The following is a 14,432-nucleotide window of genomic DNA, read 5'->3' as shown; positions in this document are numbered from 1 at the left end:
TTCAGCAGGTTCCCAGGATCTCTCTTGGGGGCCGTAGCCTTTCCAGTCAATTAGGTAGAATAGTTTAGATTTGGAGATCTTGGAGTCCAGAATGCTTTTGACTTCAAACTCGAGTTCTCCATCCACTAGGATAGGTTTTGGAGATTTGGTTAGTCGGGTTTGAGGTTGCACGGGTTTTAATAGAGAGACGTGGAAGACCGGATGTATCTTCATGTGCGGGGGCAAGTCCAACTTGACCGCTACTGGGTTTACTATGGTAGTGATGGAATAGGGACCAAGGTATCTTGGGTTGAATGTGCGTGGCCCTTTTAGAGATAGATATTTGGTGGATAACCAGACTTGATCCCCTACTTGATAGTGAGGGGCTTCCTTCCGATGTTGATCTGCTCCTTTCTTGTATTGTTCTTTAGCCCTTTGAAGGTGTGAAACAGCTTCCTTAAAGGCTTGGGTGATTGTAGAATGCAGGTAGTCTACTGCTGGTGTTTCAAGATCTTGGAGGGGATCCAACTCCGAGGTTCGAGGGTGACTGCCGTACAAAAGAAAAAACGGGGTTTTCCCAGTTCCCGAGTGGACAGAGTTATTGTAGGCATACTCGGCTATCCAAAGGATATCTTTCCAAGTTTTTTCAGTTTGTTGCAGCATGCAGCGTAAATACTGTTCCAGAGTTTGATTGGTCCTCTCGGTTTGTCCGTCGGTCTGAGGGTGGTGACTGGTCGATAGTCTCACATCAATTTGAGCCGACCGACAGCAACTTCGCCAAAAATGAGAAATAAATTGACTACCTCGATCCGAAATTAGAACCGAAGGAAAACCGTGCAGTCGGACGATGTTTTCGAGAAATTCTCGGGCCAGAGTTGCTGCTGTTGGCAAGCCTTTGAGCGGAATGAAATGCGCCATCTTGGAGAATAAGTCCACGATTACTAGAATCGTATTGTATCCGGAGCATGGAGGTAGATCGGTGATGAAGTCCATAGAAAGCGTATGCCAAGGGCGAGGTGGGATGTCAATAGGGCGTAAGAGGCCTGCTGGTCTTTCCTTTTGACTCTTGTTTTGGGCGCATACTCCACAGGACATTATAAAGTCTCTGATATCTTTTTTCCAAGACGGCCACCAGAAGTAGCGCTTGATCTTTTCTGAGGTCTTGGCTATACCGGGATGACCTTCCATTAAAGAGTCGTGATAACAAGAGATTACTTTTTTCTGTAAATCTGTGCTGGGTAGGTATAATCGTTCTTGGAAATACAATAAATTGTCCTTTACTGCAAAGTCCTTTCCCTGCAGATGCCAATTCTGTATATCTGCTGGAGTTACAAGTTGCCTGGCTTTATCCTTAACTTCCTCTATGGATTCTGTGGCGATTACACCCAGAATTCTTTGTTCGGGAATGATTGGTACAGGTTTAGGGTTGATCAAGTGTTCTTCCACTCCCATCCGAGAAAGGGCATCGGCTTTACCGTTCTTTGTACCTGGTCGATAGGTAATTATGAAGTCAAACTCGGCAAAGAATAATGCCCAACGGAGTTGTCTAGAGGATTGGGCTTTTGCGGTTTTCAAATATTGCAGGTTTCGGTGATCCGTAATCACAGTAACGGTGTGTCGGGCCCCCAGCAGATAATGCCGCCAAGCCTTAAAGGCAGACTTGATAGCCAGAAGTTCCTTGTCAGTAATCGTGTAATTGACTTCAGGAGGCGAGAATTTGCGGGACCAAAATGCCACAGGATGCAACTGATTGGTTACCGGGTCCTTTTGTGATAGAACTGCCCCCATGGCAAGGCTTGAAGCATCAGTTTCCACGATGTAGGGGAGTTCAGGGCGAGGGTGTTTTAAGATTGGTGCAGAGATAAATTTAGTCTTCAAATCCTGGAAAGTTTGTTCCGCCTCGGTAGACCATTCAAAACGTTTGTTTTTCTTTAACAAGGCAGTGATGGGCTGGACTATTCGAGAGAACTCGGGGATAAACCTGCGGTAAAAGTTAGCGAAGCCTAACATGCTTTGCACACCTTTTACGGAGGATGGTGATGGCCATTTGAGAACTGCATCGACCTTCTTTGAATCCATACGCACCCCGCCAGGTGATAATATGAATCCCAAGAATTCAACTTCAGTCACGTTGAAAACACATTTTTCCAACTTAGCGAAAAGTTTGTGTTGACGCAATCTTTCGAGGACCATTTTCACGTGTTTCCGATGTTCAGATTCCTTTGAAGAATAAACGAGGATGTCGTCAATGTAAACAACAACACATACATCTATGAGCTCTCTGAGGACATCGTTCATAAAATATTGAAAGGCGGCCGGGGCATTGCAAAGTCCGAAGGGCATGACCTGATATTCAAATAGCCCATACTTGGTGCGGAAGGCCGTCTTCCATTCATCGCCCTCTTTTACTCGTACCAAGTGGTAAGCTCCTCTAAGATCCAGCTTTGTATATATGCATGCTTTTCTGACTTGGTCCAGGAGTTCAGGGATCAAAGGTAACGGATATCTATTCTTAACGGTGATCTGGTTCAGGGAGCGATAATCGATACAAGTTCTAAGGTCTCCTTCCTTTTTTGGAACGAAGAACAAAGCTGAAGAAGCAGGGGACTTGGAAGGACGAATAAACCCATTTGCCAGGTATTGATCCAGGTATTGTCGAAGGTGAAGGTTCTCAGGCTCGGTGAGGGCATACATTCTACTACAAGGAGGAGTAGATCCAGGTATCAGGTCTATCTGGCAGTCATAAGACCTATGAGGAGGTAGAGAGTTAGCCTGATCCTTCCGGAAAACATCTTGGTATTCTAGGTATTCGGGAGGTAACTGGGGAGTCTCTGAAGAAATTGCGGCCAGTGCAACACCAGGTGGAGGGTGACAAGTAGAGACACATTCTGGAAACTGGACCGTTCTTGCTCGCCAATCGATCAGAGGATTGTGTTTCTCTAACCAAGGTATTCCTAGAATAATCTGAAACTGAGGGGCCTTGATCACATCGAACACGATCTTCTCATGGTGTCCATCTTGACTTACTAGCGTCACTTCTTGAGTGGTATGCATTACTGGCCCGGAGGCTATCTCCGTACCATCCACCGTAGTAATGACGTCCTTTACAGCCTTGGGACAAAGAGTTAGATTCATCCTCAAAACCATTTCATGATCCACATAATTGCCGATGGCACCGCTGTCGACGTAAGCTTCAATTGCATGTAATCGATCCGGATTATCAGGGCTAATGAGGACCATAGGTATCACGAAATGCGAGGTCACGGAACTGGTTTTTACGCTCGGCAAGAGGACCTCTATTCTTGTCGGGCGAGGTCGTTTCCCTGCTCAGAGTTTGTAACTTTGGTAACTGCAGCTCCTACTGCCTTCTTGGCAGGTTTCACCGGACAGTCTCGAAGAAAGTGCCCTGAGTTTCCGCAATATAGGCATAATTGCAACTGTTTCCTCCTTTCCCGCTCCCGTTGTGTTAGAGGACCTTTCAGACCCCCTAATTGCATGGATTCCCCAGAGACTACTCCTTTGGAAGGAGTTGGCGGTTTGGAAAATACTCGAGCATCAAACTTGGAACGATCGGCCTTCCTGTTCTGCAGCCTGTGATCTATTTGAACGACCAAGTCTATGTAATCCGAACAGTCTTGTGGGGGATTCACTACTTGGGCTAAAACGTCTTTGAGCTCTCCACGTAGACCTCTATAAAACAGCGTAATCCTTTTGTCCTCAGGCCATTGAGTTTCCACTATTAGTCTATTGAAAGATGCAATATAAGCCAAAAGGTCTTGATTACCCTGTCGCAACGAAAGAAGCTCATTGTCCAAGGCCTGTCCCTGTGAATGTCTTGCGAACAGTTTTTCCATACTAAGCTGAAAGGCTTGAAAATCATGGAGAACCGGATCATCTTGATGAACTAGAGGGATCGACCAGTCTGCCGCATTGCCACTACGGTACGAAAGTACAAAAGCTACTTTAGCTTGATCAGTTGGAAAGGCTGCTGGCCGGCATAAGAAGTGCAACCGGCACTGATTGATAAATACTGCAAACCTCTTTGGGTCACCAGAAAATCGCTCGGGCGGAGCCAGAGGTACATTCCCAGGTAGGTTGATCTGCACTGGATTCATAGAGGATGTTGAAGGAAGATTTGCCCCTGATGCGGGTAACGGGGTCTGTCCGGCTTGTGACTGTAGCACTTGTCTAGCAAGATTGTCTGTTCTCTCCTTGGAAATAATTAGTTCCCTTCTTAGAGCATTCGTTTCCTGACGAGTTGCATGCACTTCTGCCCTTAGTTCCCCAAGTAACCGGGCTAGGGGGTCAGTATCCGAGGTTTCCATAGCGCCTGGGCGAGAGTTTTGCGGTAGGCTTTGTGTTCTGTAACGCTCACCTGATTCTCGCAGAGGCGCCGGTCTTGACTGGGCGACTACCGTATCTTCAAAGGTGATGTGTAGCACCCGGTTGGCTCTTTGGGCTGGACCTCTGTGCACTGTATGCCTGACGTGTAGAGTAAGATGTCTGCAGATAGAAAATATGGGGTTAATGAACTGGGGTTATTGGGGTGTCCCTATCTCTTTCCTCTTCTCCTCTCCTGTAGACCCCAAAGGTTAACGCTCTCACCTTAGGTAAGTGAATGCCGAGCTCTCCATCTGCCTCGGGGCAGGGTGCTGTAGCCAGTTTCTTCACTGGATAGGTAGCGCAGGCCTCTTGACTTCAGAGGACTGCTGTCCGTCGTTTACTGCACGAACGGTAAGTTTCGAGTCATTCAAATGTCTTTTTAAAGTCTTTAGTAATGATGTCTCTTGTTTTGCAGGGTTCCGGCGATGGCGGATGACGGGCTGAAGTGAGTTGAAGATGGAGCCCGTGTGATGAATAGAAGCGCCTGGAAGCACGTGAGTAAGCGCTTGTTGCCTGCTTCACGATGCGCTCTAACTGTCTTTTTATTTTGCAGGTACGAGTTCGGAGCGGCTGCAGGGTGCCGGAATACCCACTGGATTAGATGTGGAAAGGAGTAATGGCACGTGAGTATTAAAGTTCCCCAATGTCTTTAAACGCACCTTGTTTTGTCTTTCAGATGCGGATGCAGCGCCGAAGGCCTCCGGAGCGTGCGAAGAGTTGGTAAGCTTTTGTCTTTCAGATGCCGGAATGCAGTATGAAGACCTCCGGAGCGCACGAAGACTAGGTAAGCCTTTGCCTTTCCGATGCCGGAATGCTAACCTGTTCTTTCTTGTCTTTATAGGTGTTGCTGAAGACTGGATTCAGGATGGTAAGCCTTTGCCTTTCAGATGCCGGAATGCTAACCTGTTCTTTCTTGTCTTTATAGGTGTTGCTGAAGACTGGATTCAGGATGGTAAGCCTTTTTCCTTAGGCCCAGGACTGGATGCAGAAGACACGATGAGCGTCCTGCTGCAGAGGGTGCAGAATAACACAAAGCAAGATTCATCCACCGGGTGTGGTTTAAATAGCCTCCTGTAGTGCTTAGGTATCTCCTTCCACAGCCACGCCTAAGTAAGAAAAGAGTTCCTGGTAAGAAAAGAGTTCCTGCCTTCCAGAAGAGTTCCAGTGTTCTAAATCTAGGGAGTGGCTCCAGCCCCACCCAACAGGAAAAGTAGTTCCAAACAGAAGAGGATCAGAGGCTCAACTGGCAGGCAAGTAAGCAGCATGGTCTGCTGCAGGTAAGTCCACCCAAGCATTATGAGCCCGGCGCTTCCAGCGCTGGGACTGGGCATATTTATGAGCCTGGTGCCACTGGCGCCAGGACTGGGTCCAAAAGGTCCCAATTGGGACTGGTTGGCACTCGGAACCTGGGTTATGGATCTGCTTCCTAGGGAGTTGGGAAAACCCTGACCTTTTGGAAGCAGAGATCATGACAGTACCCCCCCTCAAGGCCCCTCCCAAACCGGGCTTCTCCGGGGGTTTTGGCTTGTCAGGAAATGTTCGGTGAAATCTTTTGATTAGGCGAGGAGCGTGGACATATTCAGCAGGTTCCCAGGATCTCTCTTGGGGGCCGTAGCCTTTCCAGTCAATTAGGTAGAATAGTTTAGATTTGGAGATCTTGGAGTCCAGAATGCTTTTGACTTCAAACTCGAGTTCTCCATCCACTAGGATAGGTTTTGGAGATTTGGTTAGTCGGGTTTGAGGTTGCACGGGTTTTAATAGAGAGACGTGGAAGACCGGATGTATCTTCATGTGCGGGGGCAAGTCCAACTTGACCGCTACTGGGTTTACTATGGTAGTGATGGAATAGGGACCAAGGTATCTTGGGTTGAATGTGCGTGGCCCTTTTAGAGATAGATATTTGGTGGATAACCAGACTTGATCCCCTACTTGATAGTGAGGGGCTTCCTTCCGATGTTGATCTGCTCCTTTCTTGTATTGTTCTTTAGCCCTTTGAAGGTGTGAAACAGCTTCCTTAAAGGCTTGGGTGATTGTAGAATGCAGGTAGTCTACTGCTGGTGTTTCAAGATCTTGGAGGGGATCCAACTCCGAGGTTCGAGGGTGACTGCCGTACAAAAGAAAAAACGGGGTTTTCCCAGTTCCCGAGTGGACAGAGTTATTGTAGGCATACTCGGCTATCCAAAGGATATCTTTCCAAGTTTTTTCAGTTTGTTGCAGCATGCAGCGTAAATACTGTTCCAGAGTTTGATTGGTCCTCTCGGTTTGTCCGTCGGTCTGAGGGTGGTGACTGGTCGATAGTCTCACATCAATTTGAGCCGACCGACAGCAACTTCGCCAAAAATGAGAAATAAATTGACTACCTCGATCCGAAATTAGAACCGAAGGAAAACCGTGCAGTCGGACGATGTTTTCGAGAAATTCTCGGGCCAGAGTTGCTGCTGTTGGCAAGCCTTTGAGCGGAATGAAATGCGCCATCTTGGAGAATAAGTCCACGATTACTAGAATCGTATTGTATCCGGAGCATGGAGGTAGATCGGTGATGAAGTCCATAGAAAGCGTATGCCAAGGGCGAGGTGGGATGTCAATAGGGTGTAAGAGGCCTGCTGGTCTTTCCTTTTGACTCTTGTTTTGGGCGCATACTCCACAGGACATTATAAAGTCTCTGACATCTTTTTTCCAAGACGGCCACCAGAAGTAGCGCTTGATCTTTTCTGAGGTCTTGGCTATACCGGGATGACCTTCCATTAAAGAGTCGTGATAACAAGAGATTACTTTTTTCTGTAAATCTGTGCTGGGTAGGTATAATCGTTCTTGGAAATACAATAAATTGTCCTTTACTGCAAAGTCCTTTCCCTGCAGATGCCAATTCTGTATATCTGCTGGAGTTACAAGTTGCCTGGCTTTATCCTTAACTTCCTCTATGTATTCTGTGGCGATTACACCCAGAATTCTTTGTTCGGGAATGATTGGTACAGGTTTAGGGTTGATCAAGTGTTCTTCCACTCCCATCCGAGAAAGGGCATCGGCTTTACCGTTCTTTGTACCTGGTCGATAGGTAATTATGAAGTCAAACTCGGCAAAGAATAATGCCCAACGGAGTTGTCTAGAGGATTGGGCTTTTGCGGTTTTCAAATATTGCAGGTTTCGGTGATCCGTAATCACAGTAACGGTGTGTCGGGCCCCCAGCAGATAATGCCGCCAAGCCTTAAAGGCAGACTTGATAGCCAGAAGTTCCTTGTCAGTAATCGTGTAATTGACTTCAGGAGGCGAGAATTTGCGGGACCAAAATGCCACAGGATGCAACTGATTGGTTATCGGGTCCTTTTGTGATAGAACTGCCCCCATGGCAAGGCTTGAAGCATCAGTTTCCACGATGTAGGGGAGTTCAGGGCGAGGGTGTTTTAAGATTGGTGCAGAGATAAATTTAGTCTTCAAATCCTGGAAAGTTTGTTCCGCCTCGGTAGACCATTCAAAACGTTTGTTTTTCTTTAACAAGGCAGTGATGGGCTGGACTATTCGAGAGAACTCGGGGATAAACCTGCGGTAAAAGTTAGCGAAGCCTAACATGCTTTGCACACCTTTTACGGAGGATGGTGATGGCCATTTGAGAACTGCATCGACCTTCTTTGAATCCATACGCACCCCGCCAGGTGATAATATGAATCCCAAGAATTCAACTTCAGTCACGTTGAAAACACATTTTTCCAACTTAGCGAAAAGTTTGTGTTGACGCAATCTTTCGAGGACCATTTTCACGTGTTTCCGATGTTCAGATTCCGATGAAGAATAAACGAGGATGTCGTCAATGTAAACAACAACACATACATCTATGAGCTCTCTGAGGACATCGTTCATAAAATATTGAAAGGCGGCCGGGGCATTGCAAAGTCCGAAGGGCATGACCTGATATTCAAATAGCCCATACTTGGTGCGGAAGGCCGTCTTCCATTCATCGCCCTCTTTTACTCGTACCAAGTGGTAAGCTCCTCTAAGATCCAGCTTTGTATATATGCATGCTTTTCTGACTTGGTCCAGGAGTTCAGGGATCAAAGGTAACGGATATCTATTCTTAACGGTGATCTGGTTCAGGGAGCGATAATCGATACAAGTTCTAAGGTCTCCTTCCTTTTTTGGAACGAAGAACAAAGCTGAAGAAGCAGGGGACTTGGAAGGACGAATAAACCCATTTGCCAGGTATTGATCCAGGTATTGTCGAAGGTGAAGGTTCTCAGGCTCGGTGAGGGCATAAATTCTACTACAAGGAGGAGTAGATCCAGGTATCAGGTCTATCTGGCAGTCATAAGACCTATGAGGAGGTAGAGAGTTAGCCTGATCCTTCCGGAAAACATCTTGGTATTCTAGGTATTCGGGAGGTAACTGGGGAGTCTCTGAAGAAATTGCGGCCAGTGCAACACCAGGTGGAGGGTGACAAGTAGAGACACATTCTGGAAACTTGACCGTTCTTGCTCGCCAATCGATCAGAGGATTGTGTTTCTCTAACCAAGGTATTCCTAGAATAATCTGAAACTGAGGGGCCTTGATCACATCGAACACGATCTTCTCATGGTGTCCATCTTGACTTACTAGCGTCACTTCTTGAGTGGTATGCGTTACTGGCCCGGAGGCTATCTCCGTACCATCCACCGTAGTAATGACGTCCTTTACAGCCTTGGGACAAAGAGTTAGATTCATCCTCAAAACCATTTCATGATCCACATAATTGCCGATGGCACCGCTGTCGACGTAAGCTTCAATTGCATGTAATCGATCCGGATTATCAGGGCTAATGAGGACCATAGGTATCACGAAATGCGAGGTCACGGAACTGGTTTTTACGCTCGGCAAGAGGACCTCTATTCTTGTCGGGCGAGGTCGTTTCCCTGCTCAGAGTTTGTAACTTTGGTAACTGCAGCTCCTACTGCCTTCTTGGCAGGTTTCACCGGACAGTCTCGAAGAAAGTGCCCTGAGTTTCTGCAATATAGGCATAATTGCAACTGTTTCCTCCTTTCCCGCTCCCGTTGTGTTAGAGGACCTTTCAGACCCCCTATTTGCATGGATTCCCCAGAGACTACTCCTTTGGAAGGAGTTGGCGGTTTGGAAAATACTCGAGCATCAAACTTGGAACGATCGGCCTTCCTGTTCTGCAGCCTGTGATCTATTTGAACGACCAAGTCTATGTAATCCGAACAGTCTTGTGGGGGATTCACTACTTGGGCTAAAACGTCTTTGAGCTCTCCACGTAGACCTCTATAAAACAGCGTAATCCTTTTGTCCTCAGGCCATTGAGTTTCCACTATTAGTCTATTGAAAGATGCAATATAAGCCAAAAGGTCTTGATTACCCTGTCGCAACGAAAGAAGCTCATTGTCCAAGGCCTGTCCCTGTGAATGTCTTGCGAACAGTTTTTCCATACTAAGCTGAAAGGCTTGAAAATCATGGAGAACCGGATCATCTTGATGAACTAGAGGGATCGACCAGTCTGCCGCATTGCCACTAAGGTACGAAAGTACAAAAGCTACTTTAGCTTGATCAGTTGGAAAGGCTGCTGGCCGGCATAAGAAGTGCAACCGGCACTGATTGATAAATACTGCAAACCTCTTTGGGTCACCAGAAAATCGCTCGGGCGGAGCCAGAGGTACATTCCCAGGTAGGTTGATCTGCACTGGATTCATAGAGGATGTTGAAGGAAGATTTGCCCCTGATGCGGGTAACGGGGTCTGTCCGGCTTGTGACTGTAGCACTTGTCTAGCAAGATTGTCTGTTCTCTCCTTGGAAATAATTAGTTCCCTTCTTAGAGCATTCGTTTCCTGACGAGTTGCATGCACTTCTGCCCTTAGTTCCCCAAGTAACCGGGCTAGGGGGTCAGTATCCGAGGTTTCCATAGCGCCTGGGCGAGAGTTTTGCGGTAGGCTTTGTGTTCTGTAACGCTCACCTGATTCTCGCAGAGGCGCCGGTCTTGACTGGGCGACTACCGTATCTTCAAAGGTGATGTGTAGCACCCGGTTGGCTCTTTGGGCTGGACCTCTGTGCACTGTATGCCTGACGTGTAGAGTAAGATGTCTGCAGATAGAAAATATGGGGTTAATGAACTGGGGTTATTGGGGTGTCCCTATCTCTTTCCTCTTCTCCTCTCCTGTAGACCCCAAAGGTTAACGCTCTCACCTTAGGTAAGTGAATGCCGAGCTCTCCATCTGCCTCGGGGCAGGGTGCTGTAGCCAGTTTCTTCACTGGATAGGTAGCGCAGGCCTCTTGACTTCAGAGGACTGCTGTCCGTCGTTTACTGCACGAACGGTAAGTTTCGAGTCATTCAAATGTCTTTTTAAAGTCTTTAGTAATGATGTCTCTTGTTTTGCAGGGTTCCGGCGATGGCGGATGACGGGCTGAAGTGAGTTGAAGATGGAGCCCGTGTGATGAATAGAAGCGCCTGGAAGCACGTGAGTAAGCGCTTGTTGCCTGCTTCACGATGCGCTCTAACTGTCTTTTTATTTTGCAGGTACGAGTTCGGAGCGGCTGCAGGGTGCCGGAATACCCACTGGATTAGATGTGGAAAGGAGTAATGGCACGTGAGTATTAAAGTTCCCCAATGTCTTTAAACGCACCTTGTTTTGTCTTTCAGATGCGGATGCAGCGCCGAAGGCCTCCGGAGCGTGCGAAGAGTTGGTAAGCTTTTGTCTTTCAGATGCCGGAATGCAGTATGAAGACCTCCGGAGCGCACGAAGACTAGGTAAGCCTTTGCCTTTCCGATGCCGGAATGCTAACCTGTTCTTTCTTGTCTTTATAGGTGTTGCTGAAGACTGGATTCAGGATGGTAAGCCTTTGCCTTTCAGATGCCGGAATGCTAACCTGTTCTTTCTTGTCTTTATAGGTGTTGCTGAAGACTGGATTCAGGATGGTAAGCCTTTTTCCTTAGGCCCAGGACTGGATGCAGAAGACACGATGAGCGTCCTGCTGCAGAGGGTGCAGAGTAACACAAAGCAAGATTCATCCACCGGGTGTGGTTTAAATAGCCTCCTGTAGTGCTTAGGTATCTCCTTCCACAGCCACGCCTAAGTAAGAAAAGAGTTCCTGGTAAGAAAAGAGTTCCTGCCTTCCAGAAGAGTTCCAGTGTTCTAAATCTAGGGAGTGGCTCCAGCCCCACCCAACAGGAAAAGTAGTTCCAAACAGAAGAGGATCAGAGGCTCAACTGGCAGGCAAGTAAGCAGCATGGTCTGCTGCAGGTAAGTCCACCCAAGCATTATGAGCCCGGCGCTTCCAGCGCTGGGACTGGGCATATTTATGAGCCTGGTGCCACTGGCGCCAGGACTGGGTCCAAAAGGTCCCAATTGGGACTGGTTGGCACTCGGAACCTGGGTTATGGATCTGCTTCCTAGGGAGTTGGGAAAACCCTGACCTTTTGGAAGCAGAGATCATGACAGGTGTGAGTCATTCAATTGGAGCTGTTATAGGGGCACTTCCTGAGTTCTATTCTGATTTTAAGGATGTATTTGATGAGTAAGAAGCTGGAGAGTTACCACCACATCGGTCTTACGATTGCAAGATAGATTTAGAGGATGGAGCATTATTACCTAACAGTAGAGTATATGCTCTAACCGAGAAGGAAAATGAGTATTTGAAAGAGTATTTACACGAAAATCTTGCAAAATGCAAAAGGTTTTATCAGAAATTCTCAATCTCCTTCTGTATCTCCTCTATTTTTTGTGCCCAAAAAGAATGGGGAGCTGAGAACATGTATTGATTATCTCTCTTTGAATAGAGTTACCATCAAGAATAAATATCCCTTACCACTGATTTCGGAAATGTAAGATCATATTCAGGGAGCTAAAATGTTTTCAAAATTGGATCTCAGAGGAGCGTACCATGTAGTCAGAGTTAGACAGGGAAATGAATGGAAAACAACCTTTAAGACGCGATTTGGCTTGTATGAATATTTGGTCATGCCTTTTGGGTTGTGTAACGCCCCTGCAGCCTTCCAATTTTTTATTAATGATATTTTAAGAGAATTTTTGGACATCTTTGTGATTGTTTATATAGATGATATCCTGATATTTTCTACCGATTTTGAACAACATCAGAGACATGTTCGATTAGTTCTTGGTAAGCTGAGAGAAAATCATCTTTTTGTTAAACTTAAAGTCAATTTCATTCTGAGATGATTGAGTTTCTTGGGTTTGTGATCTCTCTTTCAGGTCTGGAAATGGACGACAAGAAAATTCAAGCAGTTCAAAATTGGCCAACCCCAACTCGAGTGAAGGAGGTCCAAAGTTTTCTAGGTTTTGCCAATTTTTATAGAAGATTTATCAAAGGTTTTTCTCAACTAATTCTGCCAATCACAAATTTACTAAAAAAAGGAGTTACATTTTCTTGGAGTAAAGATGCTGAGAAGGCTTTTCAGGAGTTAAAAGAAAGATTCACTTCAGGTACTATATTATTGCATCCAGATCCATCCAAGCAATTCTTTGTTGAAGCAGATGCTTCCAATTTAGCCATGGGAGCAATTTTATCTCAGAGACATGAAAGTACTGGGCAGTTACATCCTGTAGCTTTCTTTTCTAGAAAATTTTCTGAAGCTGATAAGAACTACACTATTATGGATTGTGAGTTATTATCAATTAAGACTGCATTTGTTGAATGGAGACACTACTTAATGGTGCTAGACATGCGGTTATAGTTCTTACTGATCATAGAAATCTTCTTTTCCTGAAGTCTGCTAAAACTTTGACACCTAGGCAGTTGCGTTGGTCTTTATTTTTTGCAGATTTTGATTTTATTGTGACATTCAGACCTGGTAAATTGAAGGCTAAGGCGGATGCCTTGTCTAGACAATTTCCGGGTAGTGAGCAAGAGACTGAAATTATTGCTAAACCTATAATTTCAGAGGATCATTTTATTTCTGCAAGTATTTCCATTAGTTATGAGTTTAAACAGGAAATTCAAGATGCCATGAATGAACAAGAAGGAGAAAATTGGGTTTGTCAAGACTCAGCAAGATCACTTCACGAGGATTTACCATTTGTGGGAGATAGGTTATTTCTACCCAGTGAAAAGTTAAGAGAAAAGATTTTACATGAATGTCATGATTTAAGTTTAGTAGGACATCCAGGATTTCGAAAAACTTTAGATTTAGTTCAAAGACAATGTTGGTGGAAAACTATGAGGGTTGATACTTTAAATTATGTCAAAACTTGTGAAGTCTGTGCTAAAGCTAAAGTAGCTTGTAACAAACCAGCTGGTTTGTTAGAACCTTTACCAGTTCCTTCACATCCTTGACATACTATATCAGTTAATTTCATTGTAGATTTGCCATTAGACCATGGTTGTTCGGTCATTTTGGTAGTTGTTGATTGTTTGACGAAAGAAGCTCATTTTATTCCTGTCAAGGGTCAAGCTACAGAATCAGTTCCTGCTCAAAAATTTCTTCAGGAGATTGTTCGCTTGCACGGTTTACCCAGTTGTATTATTTCTGATCGAGGCTCGCAATTTGTTTCCAAGTTTTGGAATGCCTTTTGTAAAGATTTAGGGATGAAAGTTCATTTAACATCTGGATATCATCCCGAATCCAATGGTCAGGTGGAACGCGTGAATCAAGAGTTGGAGAAGTACTTGAGATGTTTTTGGCATGAAAATCAAAGTTGGGTGGATCTTCTTTGGATGGCAGAATTTGCCTACAATAATACTTCTAAAGATTCGACTTCAATGTCTCCTTTCTTTTGTAGTAGAGGGTTCCATCCACGATTCTTACGTGAATTGACAAAAGTGGAGTCGTCAAATCCGGCTGTGGAGGAAGATTACAAACCATGCAAGATGGATTAGAAAGGGCAACTAAGATTTTATTGTCTAGCAAAGAAAAGTAGAAGACATTTGCTGATAGAAAACGTAAACCTTGACCTGAGTATGTAGTTGGAGATTTTGTTTGGCTTTCTACAAAATATTTGAGATTAAAAGGAAGAAATAAATTCAGTTCCCGATTTGTTGGCCCTTTTGAAATTGAAAAAACAGTGGGGGTCATTCCGAGGTTGGAGGTAAGGGATTACCGGTGCCTGTAAGGGCACTGATGGCGGTAATTCCTTACC

The sequence above is a fragment of the Ambystoma mexicanum genome, chromosome 1p, assembly GCF_040938575.1.
Source record: "Ambystoma mexicanum isolate Mex_15411 chromosome 1p, UKY_AmexF1_1, whole genome shotgun sequence".
NCBI classification, from domain to species: Eukaryota; Metazoa; Chordata; class Amphibia; order Caudata; family Ambystomatidae; genus Ambystoma; species Ambystoma mexicanum.
Note: the sequence above shows the minus strand (reverse complement) of the source record.